The sequence below is a fragment of the Ictidomys tridecemlineatus genome, chromosome 14 (genome assembly GCF_052094955.1).
Source record: "Ictidomys tridecemlineatus isolate mIctTri1 chromosome 14, mIctTri1.hap1, whole genome shotgun sequence".
Classification (NCBI taxonomy): Eukaryota; Metazoa; Chordata; class Mammalia; order Rodentia; family Sciuridae; genus Ictidomys; species Ictidomys tridecemlineatus.
This window is the reverse complement of record NC_135490.1, coordinates 31632290-31652879: the sequence shown is the minus strand read 5'-3', so window position 1 is coordinate 31652879 and position 20590 is coordinate 31632290. Positions and strand designations below refer to the sequence as shown.

Genomic DNA, 20590 nt, shown 5'->3' with positions numbered 1-20590 from the left:
TTTCAAAACTCATCCCTGATTTATGTATATTTCTGTTTGTGTATGTGTGTGGAAATATGTTTGGAAAATACCATAGTCCTTATATTAGGGATATTTTTCTCAAAAGAAATGAGTATATGTAAATACAGTATCTTATCATTTTAGTGGAGATTCTCTTCCAAAAGGACATCAAAGCTTTTGTTCCTATTTTATGCAAAATTACCTTTATACTTGTTTTAGAAATGTTATTGAAATTTCAAAGTTATGTTGGCACACACACAAAAAAAGAATGTGGTAATCGATTTTGAATGTGCATTTTGGTAAAAACTGATTAGAAATTTGGACCTTGGTTTTCTTTCAGAAATAGGGTGCCTTTCAAACACAGTAACAATTCAATTTTTTTTATAAAGGCAAGGCAAAGCTTAAAGCTAATATAATAATAAGTATATCAAAGTTTATTGTTGTTTGAAAATCAAGGGGATCATAAGTTGTTGGAATACAGATTAAAATTGTATCTGCAGCATGATGACTGTGGTGTTTTGTTTATAAAACAGATTACAGTTTTGTGTCCCTGTTGCTGATGTGAGGAAACATCCCTGCATACACTTCTCATGTCTTTATGTCTATTTCTTCTTAATCCTGCCCCCAGACACCGGCCGCTGTTATTGGTACCATTTCTGGTCTCTTTCCACTTAACCATCTCTATATTGCCAGAAAAAAAGCATGGAAGAGCTGTGATTATATCCTCAAAATTTTTAGCTTCTTTAGAAATAGCAAAAACTGATTTCAAATTTCTTTCATCTGCTTTTATTATACTCTAGAGCACTTTACCAATTATTTTATTTCTTCAAAGATTAAAACGTTTTCCTTCATAAGTAGTAGGGAAAATTTTAATAATCACAGATGAGGAACTTTAAATAATTTCTTAGGGAATAAAACTAACTAAAAATCAGTTTGATAAAATCACTGATTTACTTTGTAGAGGTTTATATACAACTGAAGAGGTAAATCACAAATATGCAAAGGTATTATAAGTACTTATCATTTTTACTATTATTTCCCTTTCTTTAAATAAAAAGACACAAGAGCACATTTGCTAATGAACTTGATATTTCAGGTTAAGGAACTTTCTTTTATCTATGGGGCCAGTTTCACTGTGTCACAGGTGAGAATCTAAAAACTAAACTTGTATTTATTAACTATATTTAACGAGTTGCTAAGTTGGGTGAGAAAATATAGGGCAAAAAGTAGGAACCCCAAATATTAGTTTTTTTTGACCTTTTACAAAGTTTTACATTTTCTAGAAGTGTACTTCGCATGTCCTCAGAGACAATGGATAGCTTCAGGATAGAAACAAATCATATCTCTTGATGCTCATATACAACAAATGGGTAGCCATACAACCATCTATAGCCTCAGAAGTCACCCTATGTGGAGATAAAATGAAATGTATTCCAGTGAAGTTGTATTCTTGTCTTAAAACAAACACGGACCAACCAACCTAAACATCCACCCTATTTTATGGTTTAAGAAGTTCATGGAAATTATTTGTGAGAGGTATTCCTTTCCCACAAAATTAAGAATTAGAAAAACCTCAAGTTCTTATAACCCCTTCTCTAACTTTACTATGCCTGCAATACAATCCTACACTCTAGTTAAGATGACTTTTAGATATTTAACACAGTCAGTGACATCCATATCTTTAAAAACTGATTTTTTTTTTTTTAAAAAAAGGTTAACCTGCTCCATCTCTTAAAACTTGAGGCCTTTATCTAGGATACAAAGGTGCTAAATTTCTTGGCAGAAATCCTCCAAGGGGATTTTGAACTTGTCTTAGATTCCTTTGCGGTAAAGAGTCCTTCTCATTATTTTGAACATTATGCCAAACTGTCTCATTACTTAATGAGGCTAGTTGGTGTGCAGGTAGAGAGGGACCCACATGACCAACCAGAGGTCAAATGAGAGGTTTGGGTCTAGGTAGAGACAATTTTCTTTCTTTTATGCGGCCTCTCTCAATTTCAGTTTTCTCTCCATGTCTCGGTGTCCATCTCTGCTTTTCTCAGCAACATCTCTGCTTTAACCTTAAAATATCTGAATCCTCCAGCGTTCATTTTTAGTGCCTGAGGGTCCACGCTTTAATCTCCTTCAGGATCCGGTCTTCCTCTAAACACTTATCATCCAATGCATCGTACAAAGAGAATTCCCAGCGGTAGATTTTGAAATGAAAGATGAAGTGTGGAGCATCTGAGCGTTTCCAGGTGCTGGTGTCAGTATCTGGGATGCCTCCTGTTGACAATGATGGCTATGACTGGGGGCATCCGCCATCTCTCTATTCTGAACAGTCTTCAGAAATCAGCCGTCTCTGATTGTTCTTTCAGATCAAACGAAATAGGAAGACAAAGTAAGCTGAGCATATTCTTTCACTCTGCACTTTGTTGTTAAAAGGGGGAGGAATCCCGCCAGGACCCCTAACTCTGTTTTAGATATCACCAAACTTTTATAAGAATTCTTCTTCTTCTCCCCCAGCTCCTATATTACCCCCCACCCCCTGACCCCCATCACCTCCTTCTTACTCTTCCTTTACTGATTGTGTTGAATGAATGTTTCTTTGCTCCTTGAAGGACTGCTCTGTACTACTAAGTGTTAGCTGTGGACAACACCAAGGCAGACCACAGATAAACTGTACTGAAGGACATTGGCTGTTTTCAGAGAATATGGCATGTAGCTCTCTGCCTTAAGCTCCAAATGGGACAATTTCCCCTTCTTGAAATGAAAACTTGCAAACTTTCCAATCTCATTCGTGGAACTCATGATGCTGGAGTCTTTTTAAAGGTGACATATCCTAGGTAAAATACAAAGCGTTTTAGTTTGCTCTTTGGAAATGGACAGATAAGAAGGTCGCTCTTCTAAGCCACCGACTTTAGCAGGAGTGAATTCTTTTGCTGATAATTCTGAAGAAAGAGGATGTGGCAAAATGACTGCCATTGAAAACAGCAAGGAAAATAACAGTGTAGTTGCCATGTTTCTTAAAAATGTATTTCTTGTTGGACACAGGAAGTCATTTTCCATCAAATTGTAATGTGACATAATGTATAACATGTCAAAGACATTGTTAAAAAACAAACAAATTGGAATTGAGCTGTGTACAGTTAGTCTTAGATCTCTCAGTCAGTTTCACACATTAAGATGGTCAAACATGCAGAGCTTATAAATTTGGTTAGAGAGGTTTTTGGAGAATTTCACGAAACTCAGTGGGGTCTTAGTAGGGATACTGACATTTACCACTGAGTTCTTTAATGACAGCTAAACAAGAGAACACCAGTCCTAATTTATTCAAGCAGAATTCAATATCATAATAGGACAATTGCAGAACACTGTTTTTCCACAAAACCATTTTTTTTGTGCTTTGATTTTTAACCCTTATTTACCAGTGACTTTAATTTACTTCCCAAGACAGTTTCCTTATGCTGATCATGAGTTGTTTTATATAAACAGCATTTTTTTTTTTTTTTTTGGTGCTGAGGATTGAATCCAGGGCCTTGTGCATGTGAAGCAAGCACACTACCAACTGAGCTATATCCCAGTCCTGTTATATATAGTTATTCCCCTTTCTCTAACACTTACTGCTTTCATATCATATATATTTATTTTTAAGTATGACACATGTCCCATTTGGCATTCCAATCTAAGTCATATGGTTGATAGCTCCTGCACAGCCACCTCTAGACTATATTCCTGTGATAACAGCCTATCATTTTCTGTTTCTTTCTTTCTTTTTTTTTTTTTTTTTTTTTTTTTTGCAGCACTGGGCATTGAACTCAGGGGTGCTCTACTACTGAGCTACATCCCCAGCTATTTTTATTTTTTATTTTGAGACAGGGTCCCACTAAGTTTCCTGGCCTGTCCTTGTACTTGAGATCCTCCATACCTCAACCTCCTGAACTGCTAGTTCACCTCAGGGTCTAGTAAGGCACATCACTTTTTAATTCTCAAGATGCCCTGGAGTTGTGCCATTTCTCTAGCAAAAACATCTGAAAAAATGATCAGACAGTTGGCACTGCTGCCTGCTGGAAGGAATATTAACTTGTTACTTCCATAAGGAAAGCGGCCCTGTCTCTGCTTGACCTGAGAGTCCATCCTATTAATCTACCTTTCAAAGGGCGGTAGTTTGGAGAAATTGACAGAAAGAGCCAAGGGTCACCAGTGTCTTGAGTGATCACTGCCAAAAGTGACTGTGATATGCACACGACCCTCAAGCAAGGAGAGATAAATGACCTTATTCGGAGGCGGAGAGAGCGAGACATATCACAAGAGGAACCTATAAGGTGCATGGAAAGGAAGGGACATGGTTATTCCTGACTGGGGTCACATGGGTAGGCTGGTGATGTGATGAGAAAAAGCACCACGGAAGCAGGCTTGCTGGAGGAGTTTTCCTGTCTCAAAGTCACGTTGGCTGTTCCTCATGCTGGAATGTTCTTCCTCCAACTCTCACTTGGCTTGAGTGCTCAGCCTGAGTGAGATCTCTCCAGGGAGTCTCCCAAGACCTCACCTTCCAAGTATGATTCTCCTGTTAGTTTATCATATGATCCTATTAATTTCTCTACTAACGAGACATCACACTTGATAACTATTTCATCAATTTGTTTCATGTCAACAGTTGGTAAAGAAATTAAGCTCCTCAGATGACTTGCAGATTCTTTCTTATCTCTGTATTCCAAGCACTGAGCATACTGTCTGACACTTAGTAGATGCATAATCAATATTTGCTGAACAAGAGAGTGAATGAATCAGATGTGTTGGGTTATAGGGAGATGGCCAGTGGGCAGAAGGACAGAAGGGAGAGGCCATTCTTGCCAGGAGGAAACGGTTCAGCTTAGTTGGAGCACATAGATGATGTAAATGAGCAATGAAGAATAAGTTTGCAAAGGTAAATTAGGACCAAAATTTACACTGTTATTTGAGTAAATGATATTTTTTTGAGGAGGAGATTGACATTATTGCCACCTCTGGTTATCTTCAACCTACAGACTTGGAAGAGCATGTCTTTGCTTTAACTGCATCTTGTGTCAGAGCTATGATCTTTTGACCAGACCCATGGACCTCAGAGAAAGTTGGTTGGAACCATCAGGGGCCTTGGATTTAAAGCAAAATGAGTTTCAATGACTTGCTGAGTCCTACAGTGTGAAGGTTCACATCAGGCCAAGCCCAGCATCGGAGATCAATTCAAGTCAACAGATTAAATGTCTCTAGGGTATGCTCAGCCCTGTGGTGAAATACAAAATAAATCAAAGGCAGGGTTCTCTGCTTCAGAGAGCAGGAGAACACTGTCTCTGATGGAACTGCTCTGGGTGACTGCCCTACTTAAAGATGTACAAGGGAATAAGGCCGTGCCTAAGTGCTTAGGCCCTAAACAGCTCACTCTATGAAATGAGCGGCCACTCTGGGATCCAGGGACTAGTTTAGTGCCATGGTGGACTCCCAGGGCTGTGTGTCTATCCTAGTCCAGAAAAACCTAGAGAGGCAGTATGAAAGCCCTGAGTGAGCAGCCAGTTACCCAAGGCCCTAGATCTGTCCCCAAGAAACCATGTTTCGATGCACAAAGCTGTTTTAACAATGGGAATTTTTTTTTCCCATTTCAAAATACTTGGGCATTTGTTAATTTATCAACTATTTATTGTGCACCCACCAAATGCTAAGCAATGTACTCCAAGAGCTCCAACCTTCCTGGGCTCATGTGAGAAACAAATGGGATAATGGATGGATGGAGATTATGTCTCCCGACTGCAAATTCCTTTTAGCATAGATTATTTCAGGTTCCTAGGGGAGCCAACAAAGCTGCTTGGAGTTGCCTAGAAGAGTTATATATCATTGGGTCATAAAAAATACTACTGAACTGCCAACTTTAAATTGGGTCTTTGAGGTCTAAAATACAAAGAAATAAACAAACACAAAAGTTCATCAGAATTTTAGAACACTTGACAAAACTGCAAACTCAGAGTTTAATTCCTGTCTATCAAAATATTTATTTGCAGAAAAGAGTTCATATTCCCACCCTTGGTTTATAGGAACACATTGTCCCCAGTGCCCCCTTGGCTATAAGAACAGGTTCTTCCTATCATGCTAAGTGAAATAAGCCAATCCTTAAAAAACCCAAGGCCAAATGTTCTGACACACAGATACTAACGCAAAATAAGGATGGAGAGGGGAACAGAAGTTCATTGGATTAGACAAAGGGGAAAGAAAGGAAGGGAGGGGAGATGGGAATGGGAAAATCAGTAGAATGAATCAGATATAACTTTCCTATATTCACATATGAATGCATCACCAGTGCACCTCCATGTCATGTGCAACCACAAGAATGGGAAGTCAGACTCCATGTATGCATCATACATCAAAATACATTCTACTGTCATATCTATCTAAAAGAACAAAAAAAGTAAAAAAAAAGAACAGGTTCTTCTATCACCATTTTCCATCTGCTGTGACCATGTAGCCCAGTGGGAGTACCCAGCTGGGGCAGGCTGAGCAGTTTGGGGGAGAATGGTGTTATGGAGACTTGGGGTAAGGATGAATGAGCGGCTCTGAGTTGAGGTCCAAACAAAAAGCCCTAAGGTGAGGGAACAAAAAAAATGGGAAGAAAGGGTGTATTCTTGCTGCCAGTGAACAGATAGGAGTTGTGGCTAGCTTTCAGTTGTCCCTTGAGAAGTGAGGCCTCTGGATGTAATTTCACTGCTGGCCTCTCTTGCCTGGAAGCCCGTTTCAATCTGTTGACTAGGACCACTGCTTGCACACTTCTGTGCCTAGAAGAAGCTGTATTCTGTCTGGGTATGTCTGTTCCTTCTCACTCCTGCCTCCTTGGCCTTGTGCTCTAGCTTCTGATGACATGACCAAAGTCTAGCTGGGTTCTTTGAGGTACCTGTTCGTTTATGGGGGAGGATGTATGAATACCAGGCCTCTCCAGGCAATCTTCATTATTAATGGGGCTCACAACTGGTGGGTGAAGGAGGACTATAAACCTAGGCCAGGATTTTCAACATTGGCTTGTTGGCATTTCGAGAGTCTTCATTGTGGTGGGTTGTCTTTGGCGTGTTAAAGTGTTCCGAAGCATCTTTGGCCTCTCCTCACCCATCCCCAAGTGGGGACAAACACAACAGTATCCTGATAATGCCAAATGTCCTGCAGTGGCAAAGTCGCTCCCTGTTGCTAACACTGACCTTAGTGAATAAATGAGGACAGCACTTTGGGGTAGGCCTTGGTACTTTTTCTCTGATCTGATCTGATTTTCTCACAAGGTTAAGTGGTTAATCGTATACTGCAATAATCGCATGTAGTCAAAACCTTCAAACTTCTATAATCTTGAACTACCTACTGGTTTTATACAGGGTGACCTTACTAAAATCCTAAACACCCCATTTGTTCCTTAGAAGTAGGAGCCTGGGAAATATTTAAGTGAACAAATGATGTTTTTTAAGAAAGGGAAAATACTGCCCAGTACTGGGAAAAAAAAGAAAAAAGAAAGTAAAGTTTTATTTGTTTTTAACTCTGACCCAGTAGGTCCTCCTTCTACCCCACTAATTGGCATACACAAAGCAGGCATGAACTTAACACTTTCAATGGGATGTGGACATTTTACACCTCCCTATGGGCCTCTGTAATCTCTTGTGGCTGAAGGTGATTTCTGGAGACTATTTGAACATCCTCATGACAATGGTTTAAACAACAGAATTTTCTTTAAGAAATCCTTCACTAGTCTCCTTCCTCTCCTTAGTTGTCACCGCAAGTCAAGTGGCCCTCTGCTGTATCACGAATCACTTTATTTGATATGTTTTGTTTATGACTTTCTTCTCTTAACTGAACGAGTGCTCTTTGTGGGTTGAATGCATGTTTGATTCATCTTCTGTATTACTCTAAGGGCCTACCACAATGCCACACAAATTAAATAAATACACACTTAAGGAAGTGCCCTTGCCTTTGAAGACTGAATTTCTCCTCTAAACCATTTTTTTTTCAAAAACACAAGCCATACAAAGCTTGTACTTTCCACAGAGTTTTTAACATTTTCAAAAGAGCCAACACCAAGTTCTTCATTGTTCCTTGATCTAAACATGCTATTTCCCAAGAGATATCCATGTATAATCACAGATACCACACATATTAAAGATAAACACCATTTAAACTGTCTACAATGCAATGATCTATTTCTGGCACTCAAAACCTTCTTAGATTTTCCTTTTCCTCTTAAATAGTAATCAGATTTCTTCTTGAGTGCCACTTTGCCTTGATTTTCAAGTTTGGCATTTAATGTAATTGTGATCTTAAAAATCAATAAGGAGCAAGAATATGGCTCGTGTAAGTGAGACATTATCCCTTAGTGCTTTGCACACTGAACTTCACAGCTGAAACTAATGGGTGGTGTTTGAATGGGAGTAGAGGTCCCAGGAAGCGGCACTAGGTTGCTGACCACTCTGAAGAGAAGAATAGCCAGAGTGCTTTCTCCGCCCACCTCCCACTGTCCCTTTCCAGGATAGAGGAAAGGAACTCTTCAAACCAGCTACAAACTGCACTAAGATAGGTCTTGAGGTCAAAATCTGACACAGAGGAGGGAGTACCGAGCCAGGGTTTTCTTTGCACACCTCGATCTTCGGATAAAGGACTATTGCACTTTGTATAAATCTACTCTAAGATCACGTTCACACCAAAGAACTTTTGTTCATGAAGTGTGTCAATGGTAAGTAATGGAACAGAGAGAAAGGATGATAGGTCGATCTATAGCTGAACATATAAATAGACGCACACAGAAACCAGCACACAAATTGCCAGTCTCTCCTTGAACAACTCTGAGAAGTGCCAGCTGATGGCTGACCCCCCCATGCTATGTAGGTCAGAAGGATATGAGAACCCAACTATAAAAAAAAAAATGACAACAAAATGTACCCTCAGTTGGTCCTAAGGAGTTATATAAAGCTCCCTTAATTGACCACATCAGAGGAGATTTTGAACTTCTTGCATGAAAACAACTTGCCATTCCTGGTGATAACACCATTTATGACAAGGTTTTACTCTGAGTGTTCGAGCATAATAGAAACAGCATTTTTAAATAAATGTGTTGCAACATGCAGGCAGTATTTTCAAAAGCATCATCTGCTCCCCTTTTAGAAAGGTAGGTTGATGCTCTGCTGGAAAAGGGAGATTGGCTCTCATGAAATTTTTCAATAAACAGTGCCTGAGAGGAATTTTTTTTTCCCCCTGGTACTTGAATGATGTATGTGTAAAAAGAAAAAAAAAAAGTTTCCTTTATAGAGGTACAAAAAATATCTTTTACCCTGCACACACTATTCAATTGAAGTCGCCTTTGTTAATTCAACTGAGCTTTGTTATGTTCACAAATTGAATTTTTTTTTAACACCTGAGTCTTCTAAAAATTTGCTGTGGTGGAACAATTTATCATTATTAGCTTCATCTAGATGTTACAAATCAACCAGGAGGGTGATTCTCTGGTGATATCTCTGTGTTTGGATAAAGCAAACATCACAAAATCTGTAAACAAAACAACAACAACAAAAAAACATTCTTGGGGAATGAGAAAAGAGAATAAAAGGAATAGAGGTAGATTGAAATCTATGAAATTAATGTTTTACTTAGAAATTCACCTGTATGTCTAGTGCTGATTAAAAATGCCTTGTATTGCATCACAGTCTCTTTCTAGCTAATTGTTTTTTTTTATCATAGTTTAGTATTCATCATCATTTGAATGCTGGAATTTCTTTGTTTAGTAAGGAACTTTGCTAAAATTTAGGGAGGGTTGGTGGAAATTTATTTTTAGTTTATAATATTCAAAATGATTAAGTGAGTTCTCATATGAGAGATTGTTGGTGAACTATTAGGAGATGTTGGAGAAGTTCACTTCCATAATATCTACATAGAAACCACAATCTCTCAAAGACTATTCTTTGGGGCCACTGCTGAAAACAGACTTACCTACATGGATCACTGAGCTCATTTGCTATGGCATTTCTTATATGATCAGGTTCACAAAGCAAAAAATAAACCATCTATGGAATACTGTATTTTGTTAAGAACATGGCAATTATAAAGGGTTTGGAACAGAAGATCTTGAAACATCCTTATTCTAATCAGGCTCAGTCTAGAGATGCACAAGGCCAATGAATAGAGGTGGAGGATGTTGATAGTGTATTAGCACAATGTTGAAATCCAGAATAGTCAAGTCAAAGAGTTCTGAGTTTCCAACTCCACACAGGGTTAAGAATATCAGTATTGGTTATTAGAAGCCATCTCTATCTCCTAGAATAGATAACACCTTTTGGAATACTTCCAAAGAAAATGGGCCATTTATCTACCATGTATTCACACATTCAACATACTATGGAGCTCTTACTATGCACTTGACCCATAGTATTGTGCTAATGCCAGGGAAAAAGCAGCATAAAGAATCCTCAGTGTTTTTAGTAGTGGAATTCTTTGATGCTAGCCGTGGAAGCTCAGCTTTTGCTATCCATTCCAACCTGCCTATTTATCATACTTATTTACCTCTGGTAATCTTCCCTAAAGCAGAAGTTTTTATTCAGAACCTGACAAGAAAGATGATTTTGAAAGAAAGCTGGAAATTGGCTACATTTCCTGGAGTTAAAACCTTCAACCTTCATTGTGTATCCCTAAATCTTCTCATTGCAATGTGACCAGAGAGGTAGAATATAGCTTGTTTATATTGTGGCTGCTATATTAAAAAAAAAATCCTGGCATTGCCTATTTCTATTTGTTTTTTCACCTACCAAATTGGGAATTTTATCCTTTCTCATTCAATGAAATATGAGTGAATACAAGAACACTGACAATATGTACATCTATTCCAAACATCTTAGAAATGGAAAGTATGAAATTCTTGGGAAATAATTATCCTAAATAAAATAGGAACAATTTGTTGCGAATTGTGCATGCAGTCACCTTTAAAATGCACAACTCATTCAATATTAATACCTAGGTTAGTTAGTATATTAATTAAATTTTGTACTCACGAAATATTATATCATTCCCATTTTACAGGTTAAGAAAGTGAGATGTAGACAAATGAATTAACAAATTGTCAGAATTAAAAAGTGATGAACTAATAATGTGAATTTGAGCTGGGTGCGGTGGAGCAACACTGTAATCCCAGCGGCTCAGGAGACTCTCAGCAGGAGGATCATGAGTTCAAAGCCAGCCTTAGCAACTCAGCTAGGCCCTGAGCAACTTAGCAAGACCTTGTCTCTAAATAAAATATAAAAAGGGCTGGGGATGTGGCTCATTGGTTAGGTATCCCTGGGTTTAATCTCTGGTACCAAACAACAACAACAACAAAATAAACAAAAAACAAAGAATGCAAACCTAATAGTCAGTCCTAAGGCCTGTGCTATCTTCATTACTTCAAACAGCACACCATGTAGCATTGTATTTATTTACTCTTTTATTGATTGGAAAACTGAAGGCAAAAGGGTACTACTTATTTTTAAAAACGTCCCATTTGATCTGTGAGGAAATATTTCCTCTGATTCCTGCTTTTATTCATCTTGCTTTACCCATCTCCCAGCTATTCTCTAATAATGGCCTTTTACCGGCTAATTTCCTAGGTAGTTATCAGTGATTTGGGCCACAGGCTGTGAAGCGAGTGATTTGGTTTTGGAATACAAGTGACAAGTCTTAGAGTCATCCCTTTATTCCAGGTGATGTGTTTCCACAGTGGCCTTGCCTCTTGCCTCAGTACAGAGGACAATTAGGATCCCATGGAGCTAAGACTTTAGAGACAGAAGACACTGGGACAAGAGGAGAGCAGGGATACAGCTTCAGTGTAGTTAGAGACCACGCATGGTTTTCCGCAAAGATCTCACTTTCCATCTGTACAAATCTGCCTATGTGGAAACATCACCAAGTACCAGAACATGAACCTGCACAGAAAGCTACTTGTTATATCATTTTGCAGTATGGTTCCTGTCTAGGTCCAAGAAAAATCACGTTGTGATTTTGAAACTCTGTGAGTGCTTTGTATCTGACTAACCAGAAATGATGAAATTCAGAATGATGAGTTCTTTCTTTTTTCTTTGTGATGATGTGGGTACTGAACCCAGGGCCTCACACACATTAGGTAAGTGCTTTACCACTGAACTCTGTGGCCTTAGCCCTGAGAATGGTGTTTTTAAAACATGTTTCAAAGTGAGTTTGTCTATGACCCTTCTGCATTAAATAGTTAGTTACTTTTGAAATTACTTCACCTTTGGGACAGCACAAACAAATCCATTTTGCTCACTCTACAACTTTCCAATGTAGAGTAAATTGTCATTAATTTTTTTTTAGACATAATGTCCCACATATTCTTTCTTTATTTTTATGTAGTGCTGAGGATCGATCTAACCCAGTACCTCACACATGCAAGGCAAATGCTCCACCACTGAGTTACAGCCCCAGCCCAATTGCCATTAAATTTTAATGGGCTTCTTTCCCCTAAATTTCTGCCTTTCTTTTCTATTTCCTTAAAGGTTAAATACTTCAGCGAGAAAATTCTTAATTATTTTTCTTGTCTTTTCAATTTGGGGCCAGTGCCACAGTGGGTTAGACACAAGACAGTCACAGACATCCTGCTGAGCCATCTCCACCTACTAAGTCAGATGCATATTTTACCCATCAAAGCCTTCTCATCAGCCTGAACTCCCCTTGGATTCCTCAAGACTCTTAACACCAGACTAGAAGCTTCCTAGTGTTACATTTTTTCTTATCTAACTTGCAGATGCCACACTGCTCATTGCCCATGCTTAGTGGTAACACTGATCATTTAGGAGAGACAAAATAAGAAGCACAGTGAAAAATTACCACAGTGTCACACAAATTTAAAACTCCAATGTTCCCCCTGAACCAAATGCTGTGTCTGCAAAATACCACGGCATCCAGATGAAAAGTAAAATCTGTAGTCAGCCATTCTGATTTTTGTTCTACAAGACAACAAACAGAGTGACTTATAATCATCAGAGTGGCTTACCATGTTTTCTGACATGGTTAATTTACACTGTTTCTTTCATCTCATCCAGTTCTTTGATTATCCACTAAATATAATCAGCATCTTCCAATCCCAGTTTAGAGAGGGAGGGACTATTAGGGTCATTGGGTGGTTTCTTTGTATTACCTTTTCCTTTTTTTTTTTGGACAATATGGCAGGGAAAAAAAAAGCAGTTTTATTCAAGCAAATGGTTTTGCAATTGTGTGTTCAATTTTGTAAAGGCCTGGAAACAGGTGGAGCTAACTGACTAAAAATGATAGCCTTGGCTTATCTGTGAATTTCAATTATTTATGATATTTCTTTTCTTTGTTTCTAAGACAGACCATATAACATTTTATGTTTTCTATTCTTTCCATTGACTTTTCAACTATAGCAGGATTCTATGCATTGGAAATTATGTTTAGTTCATAGTCCCATTTTATCAAAACATTGTATCATTTTTTTAAACTGGGGATTGATCCCAGGGACACTTAAACATTAAACCACATCCCCAGCCCTTTTTATATTTTATTTAGAGACAGAGTCATGCTGAGTTACTTAGGGCCTCACTAAGTTGTTGAGGCTAGCTTTGAACTGACCGTCTTCCTGTCTCAGCCTCTCAAGCCACTGGGACTACAGGTGTGTGCCACCATGCCTGGCTATAATTCTTTAATTTAGAAAATATTTCTGAGAATTAGACTTATTTAAAATGTCAGAGTAACTGTAGGAAATAAAAAGTGTATTTAGCATCAAATTGAGGAATTTTAGCTGAAGCATATGCATGATAAACATTACTGTAGCTGGTCTAAATCAGAACAGATAAAGTCTAGAAATCTTCCTAAATGATATAGTATAGAGAGTCTTTAAAAAAATGTTCTCTTTCTTTCTTTTTATTTTTTTTCCCTAGGTTGGAAGGTATTTGGTTGTCCGGCCTGATTTAGGAAGAGTTTAGAGGTATGTGGATATTATCTTTTGTTTCCTCATCAATATAAATGGTTATTTATTCGTGTCTTGAACAGGCAGCAGCCGACCTACATCACAGCATATGAAAAGTTATCCTTCCATGTGCATCTCAGAGGAGCACTAAAACATTCAAGTTTTTATATTAGCTATTACAGACTAGACGCTTGTCCTAGAGAACCTCCCAGTATGGGAAGAGTGGTTTTCATGAATTGACAAGAGAAGGATTTGAAGAGAGGGTACTTAAAAGACAGGGGAGTTTGACATATTTTATTACAGTGGCATTCCTGGGCAGTGCTTTTTCTGAGGTGAAATGCCAGAGACCCAAAGGAATTTCATCAACAATGGGCTTCAAAAGAATCAAGTATCGCCTTTGCACTGAATATCGAGTTATAATTTTATAGCAGGAAACACACAGGTGATAACATTTCAGCTTAGAGTGCCTGACTCTCATTACTAATAAGAAAGGCTGTGCTCCTAATTTTTGGAATAGTTCAATGCTAATTTATCCCCCAAATTATTTTAACTTATTATTCAACTACAATCTATATTATAGATCATTCTTTCACAGTGTGATTTGTTGCTACTTATATTTGAATGAAAAGCCAGGAGGAGGCTTTGAGGAAAAATCAGTAAAGCAACGCAACTTAGATAAATCACTTCCTCAGGATATATGGATATATATCCATTACACATACATTTGTAGTGTCTTTATTCCATATTCAGTATGCAAAAATATAATGCTAAAAATCTTACAGAAGATCTTAAAAGAACAGTTAGTGAGGAGGCTTAAATTATTAAAATGTACGTTGTATTAACCGTTTTATCTTGATGGAAAAATCTCACCATTACCTAAATTGAGATCCAGGGAAGAGAGAGACCCTGCATGCAGGAGATGGCCCATAACTCAGCCATTCATTACAGAGCTTTATTTTAGTTTTGATTAATTACTCATATGAATGTGCACATATGCAGGGAAGAGCGCTTATTAAAGGACTCTCTTATCACTTTTCTCTGAGATGCCCTTAGGGGAAAAGTAAAAATCAGTGCCTGAGAGCAATATTAAAAGAAAAACAACAGCAGTTGCTCTTATTGTATGTAACCAATAAACAACCATTTTATTCTTAAAACAACAACAGCAATAACAACAAAACTTCAAATCTTCTCTTTTTGGTAAGAAGAAAGGCGAAAAACCTCTTCTTGCAAGTATTGCATGTGTGTCAACTTCAGACATAAACAATGATCACTCGTTTTGAATACGAAATTAATTCAAATCTAGTAACCTGAATGTAAAATAATATCAGTATCAGTGACAAAACCACAGTGATTGCCACAGGATCTGAGGATGTAGGCATGCCTCCTCAACTTCTGCAAGGATTTTTTTGTTAACCAAAATGTTGTCTTTGAATGAATAGCATCAAAAAGAAATCTGCTCAACTAACTCAATTTTTCTGATGTAAAAATGTTACTATTCCTACCTATTGTCATTTTTTTTATGATTTCATATTTTAGAAAGACCTTTCCTTCTTGGGAATTTTTACTAAATTTGAAATATTTACTGTATTTAAAAGAAAAAAACAATCAGGAGAAGGCAAGGAAAATTGCAGCTGTACTCCAATGATCAGGAACTTTTTGAATGATTTACTCTAGATACTACTGTAAACACATCCTCAGTGAACACTTATCAGATTTTCTGTTGTAAATTCTTTTGTAGTTTCCTGGTAGAAGACATTTTTCCATTTTGTGGAAACCCTTCAGAATATGGTTTTAAATGAATCTGTTCACAAGGTTCAAAAGCTTTAAATTACTAGACCATGGTTACCATTGAGAAAACGCACTGAGCTATATCCAGAAGAGGGGAAAAAAAATAACCAGGTACAAGTTTAATTCTCTAAGGTTGCCATGTAAGTGCTGCTCAGAAAGGATTAAGACTTCCAGAGAACAAGAGAGCTCCCCCACAAATCACTTCCGAAGAGGGAGAAACACATACTCTAATCCATTGTGCTTGGCCTACTTTATACTGCAAATTCTGTCTGGTTAAAAGCAGAAATTCTGTATTTTAGAATTTCCTCCTTCATCTAATTTTCTAGGGAAAAGAAACGTCTGTAGAAATGTCATTGCTTTCATGTGATCAAAAATAGTATGACAATCAGATCAGTTACACTCTTGGAATCCTTACCTATAGCTAATTCACAGAAGCAAGTAGCATAAATGATAGACTGCTAGGTAAACTGCAGCTTAGCCAAGTGACTTCATCAAGACAAACAAGCTGGATAGTTTAAGAAGTTTTCATGCCTAGAGACGTTTCAGTCCTGGGGACTTACCTTTTCTTTTGAAAAGAGGTCTTCACTTGCCTTGCTTGCGCAGAAATTCTAAATCACTTTGTCAGGGAAGCAAGAGATCTAGAATAAAATAAATAAAACAATATAAACGGGAGGAAATTTTGATGGGATGTTTCATACAAATAAGTTAAGTTTTGAAACTCTTTAGAAATTAAAAACTGCATCATAACAACTAAACAGAAAAGAGTCTTAATCACAGAAAGAGCGTTTGTTGGCTACCTAAGCAATGAGGCTAATTGCAGTTACACATTATGTGAATTTGGTTAAGGATTGGAGACACCTGATGTAACATGGTGATCCCAGAACCCAGTGTTATATGTGCTATTGTGTGAACTTACAAATATTTGTTTCTGATAATTTTTAAAAAATATCTTTATTTCATTTTTAAGTGATGCTGAGGTTTGAACCCAGTGTCTCACGTGTGCCAGGCGAGCACTCTACCACTGAGCCACAACCCCAGCCCCTCTGGTAATGTTGAAGAAAAATAAAATGCCTGTGTTCCCAATTTTTGCATGTCATTTAGTCATTTTAAACCATGGTCACGCTAGAATAAACCAATCCCTTGATTTTCTCAGTTTAGCATTTTGATTCCGTGCAGTGGGTTCCACAGTGAGTTCAGTTCCCCCTATTTCTTTTCTTTCCCTCTATCTAACCCCACACCAAGCAACAAAAAACATAAGAACAAACAAAAACCTATGAAGGATTTGTAGGAGGCAAAGACAAGAAGTCAGAGTTTGATTACTTTTAGGTTTGAACCTTGTTGACTCAGAAATAATTGTTAGTTATCAGAAAAAGAGTCCTTCGGAGAAAACAGCTTTTCAGAAACCTGGTGCATTTGTGTGTGTGTGTGTGTGTGTGTGCGTGCGCTTTAAAATATAAGCAGAGAGGCCAGATCAATGTCTGGCTGATGTATTGGTTGAAAATGTTGAATTATACGATTGGGAGTCATGAGAGGCATGTAACTCCTCAAGGGATGGGGGAAAGTGGGTCTACACCCGAGGAACTATTACATATAGGGTGCTGCAGGATGAAAATGAGGCAGTAGACGGTCCTACAGGGAGCCATGGGAAGGGAACCAGTCAAGGAGCCACGTTGGAGGTGCTGGAGAGGCTGGTAGTGCTAAAGGCTACCTGGGGCTTGAAAAGGATGAGAACGGTTAGAATATCATGAGAGTTGACTTTTGAGAACACCTGTAACTTCCGAAACTTTTATTTTGGACAGAGAGAGGGTAAAAAGGAAGACCACAGATGGAGGAAGGCTAGATCATGACCAAAAGAGGAAATAAAAAAATAGAGGTAAATGTGTTTTGGTGGTGATTTTGGTTTTGGTTCCTTGTGGATGAATCATCCTAAGCATGCTAATAAAACGGGAAAGGAGTACCAGAGCAAAGGCAGTGGGGTGGGGCAGTTAAGATCACGGGTAGGTGGGAAGTTTGGCTTGTAAAGGAGGGATGGATTTTCTTTGAGTCATTTTTAAGATGGATGTGGATGGAACTGGGGACTTGAGAAATTGAAAAAAGGACTAGGGCAAGATGATGAGGTGCTAAAAATACAGGAACATGAAAGATCAAGTAGGAATCAGGGAGACTGAATGGGTTTATCCTGGACCTGGTTGCTCCCATGAATTTTCCAAGAAATGAGTTGAGAAAATAAAAGCTTAAGATAACCCGGGGTAGGAATGTGCTTTGTGAAATACTGAAAAGTCAATGAGGCCCATAAGAAAACGAGGCAGTAGAGAGAAGTGGACTCAGAAAAATAGTAAAGAAATAGATGACAGTGGAGATTGGACCCGATAATTCGATTGCTTGATTAAGCCCTTCCTTCTTTTCCTCTCTTCCTTTCTCCCTATATTCTTTCATGTATGGATTTATTCAACGAATATTTACTGAATGCTTTTTATGTATTTTTTTCCTTTAAGCATCGTGCCAGGGACCAGACAGAAAAGTGAAGGTGGCTCTAAGATCAAGAATTTGTGGAAGGGATGAAGTTACTTCCTGGTAATTTTTTTTCCCCTTACAATCCCATCAGCAATACTTGGTTCTTCCAGGCTCTCTCTCTTTATGTACACATTTCTTACATATGTGTATGCGTGTATAGATGACTATATACATGTCACAATATCATTTCTGTTTGTCTTATTTCTCACATTAATCCAAATGATTTTATTTTTTCATATAGTGGGTACTGGAAATGGGATGTGATCTCTCTCTCTCTCTCTCTCTCTATATATATATATATATATATATATATATATATATATACATATATATCTTAATTTGGATACAAAATTAATTCAAATCTAGTAACCTGAATGTAAAATATTATCAGTATATATAAACACATAATACACGTATGTATCTCTCTCTCTCTCTCTCTCTATATATATATATATATGCATGTATTTTCAGTATTTTCATTTTATAACTTTCATACTCCTTCAGACTGACTGCTATGTGCCAAGAATGCTATTTTGTAAACATGCTGTGGATGTACAGTAAATAAACTGCTATAGATGAACCCAAATGAAGGGAGCTTTCTAAAACATATCAAGGGGTAGGGGGAGAATAGATGAAGTATCCTGAAATTGGAAATGGTTTCTTGAGCAGAGAAAAGTAATTCAACTCTGGTATGTGGCAATCTATACCCACAGATCAGTATTCCTTTATTTGAAGGAAAAAAATAAAATCATCTTTTCACCAAGAAAATGGGATTCAAAGGCATTCGTGTTGGAGCCACCGTGCATTGGAAAGCAAGTGAGAGGTGGAGTGAAATGCTTTAGCACTCTGTGGTCCTAGGATTCAGATGGTACTTGGAAACTCCAGACATTGAGCTGGTATCCCAGGTTTCTAGAAAGTGGATTTGAAATATATCTTTTAAAAATGTACATTTTAGTTGTTTGCAGACATTCAAGAAGTTTATAGCCTAGCACTGGCCTTAAATTGAAGGTTGATCCACTGGGTGGATCAACCTATCTGCCCTTGTTGGAGCACAGGCTCTCCTCTACCTGGGATGTCTTGGGTACACTAAAGGGCCAGATGACATTTCAGTGTGCACTTGGCTCTGACACTACCACACCATGCTCTTACAGCACCTGAGCCATTATAACTGCTACCTTTGGTACTATTGGCCCATCTCACGTTTATAAAACGCTTGAAGAATTGAATCTGAGATCAAAGTCCTGGGGAATACGATTGGCTCTGCCACCTGATAGGTGTGTCCCTATAACCTCAAACATAACTTAAATTCTCCATGTCTTAATTGTTTTCTCTATGAAAGAGGATAAAATGATACCTTCCCAAAGGTTTGTAATGAGGATAAAATGAGATGACATTTGTCAAGCACTTAGAAGAGGGCTAGGCAATTTAAAAATAATATAATTATAATTGTTTATACTTATAATTAAAATTTTATATGTTAAATTTAAAAATAATTATACCTAATTTGAAAATAATTTCAAATTCTAAATTATAATTTATATTTTATTATAAATAGAAATAAAAGTGTTTCTTAGCTGTTATGAATTAGCTATGAGGTATTCCCCCAAAAACTCACATGTGAGATAATGCAAGAAAGGTTTAGAGGAGAAATGATTGGGATATAAAAGCCTTAACCCAACCAGTTAATTGATCCCCTGTGAAGGGTAACTGAGTGGTAACTGAAGGCAGATAGTATGTGACTGGAGAAAGTGGTTCGATGGAAGCCTAGCTTAGGGGTACACATTTTGTCCCTGGAGAGAGGACTCTTGCTCTGCTTCCTAATTATCATGTCCTGAGCTGTTTTTCTGTGCCACACCCTTCTGCCATGATGTTCTGCTTCACATTGAACCCTGGGGAAGGGGCTGGCCATCTATTCACTAAGATATCTGAAATCATGAAAAAATAAACTTTTCCTCTGATTGATCTTTTCAGTTATTTTGGTCACAAGAGTGAAAAAACTAACTAAAACAGAAATTGGTATGGAGAAGTGGGGCTATTACTGTGACTAACATGATCATGTGGTTTAGAAGTGTGTGGAGCTTCTTGTAATTTGTGGGAGGAATTTTGAAAAATTTAGAGATGCTAGCTTGAAAAGTTTCAGATTATTATAAGCAGAGTTTAATGAGTGATTCTGGTGGGAGCTCAGGAGACCAGAATGTCACCAGGACTGTGGACAGTAAAGATAGGGCTCATGAGATTTCAAAGAAGGAGGATGCTTGGAAATTGGACTAAATGTCATTTGTGTTAGGTTCTGACTAAGAAGTTGTCTACATTTGGCCCATGTCCTGAGACTTTCTGTAAAACTGATTTAAA

The 20590-nt window shown here is 37.8% G+C and overlaps 1 protein-coding gene across 11 annotated transcripts in view; it reads right to left on the bottom strand.

The window, feature by feature from the left end:
* Tenm3 (teneurin transmembrane protein 3) overlaps positions 1-20590 on the bottom strand; it is a 2430710-nt gene that overhangs the window by 672894 nt on the left and 1737226 nt on the right. For all 11 annotated transcript variants that reach the window (XM_078031007.1, XM_078031002.1, XM_078031009.1 and 8 more), the window contains one exon: positions 16285-16362. The gene's annotated coding sequence lies outside the window, so the exon portion shown is untranslated. The remainder of the gene's footprint in view (positions 1-16284; positions 16363-20590) is intronic.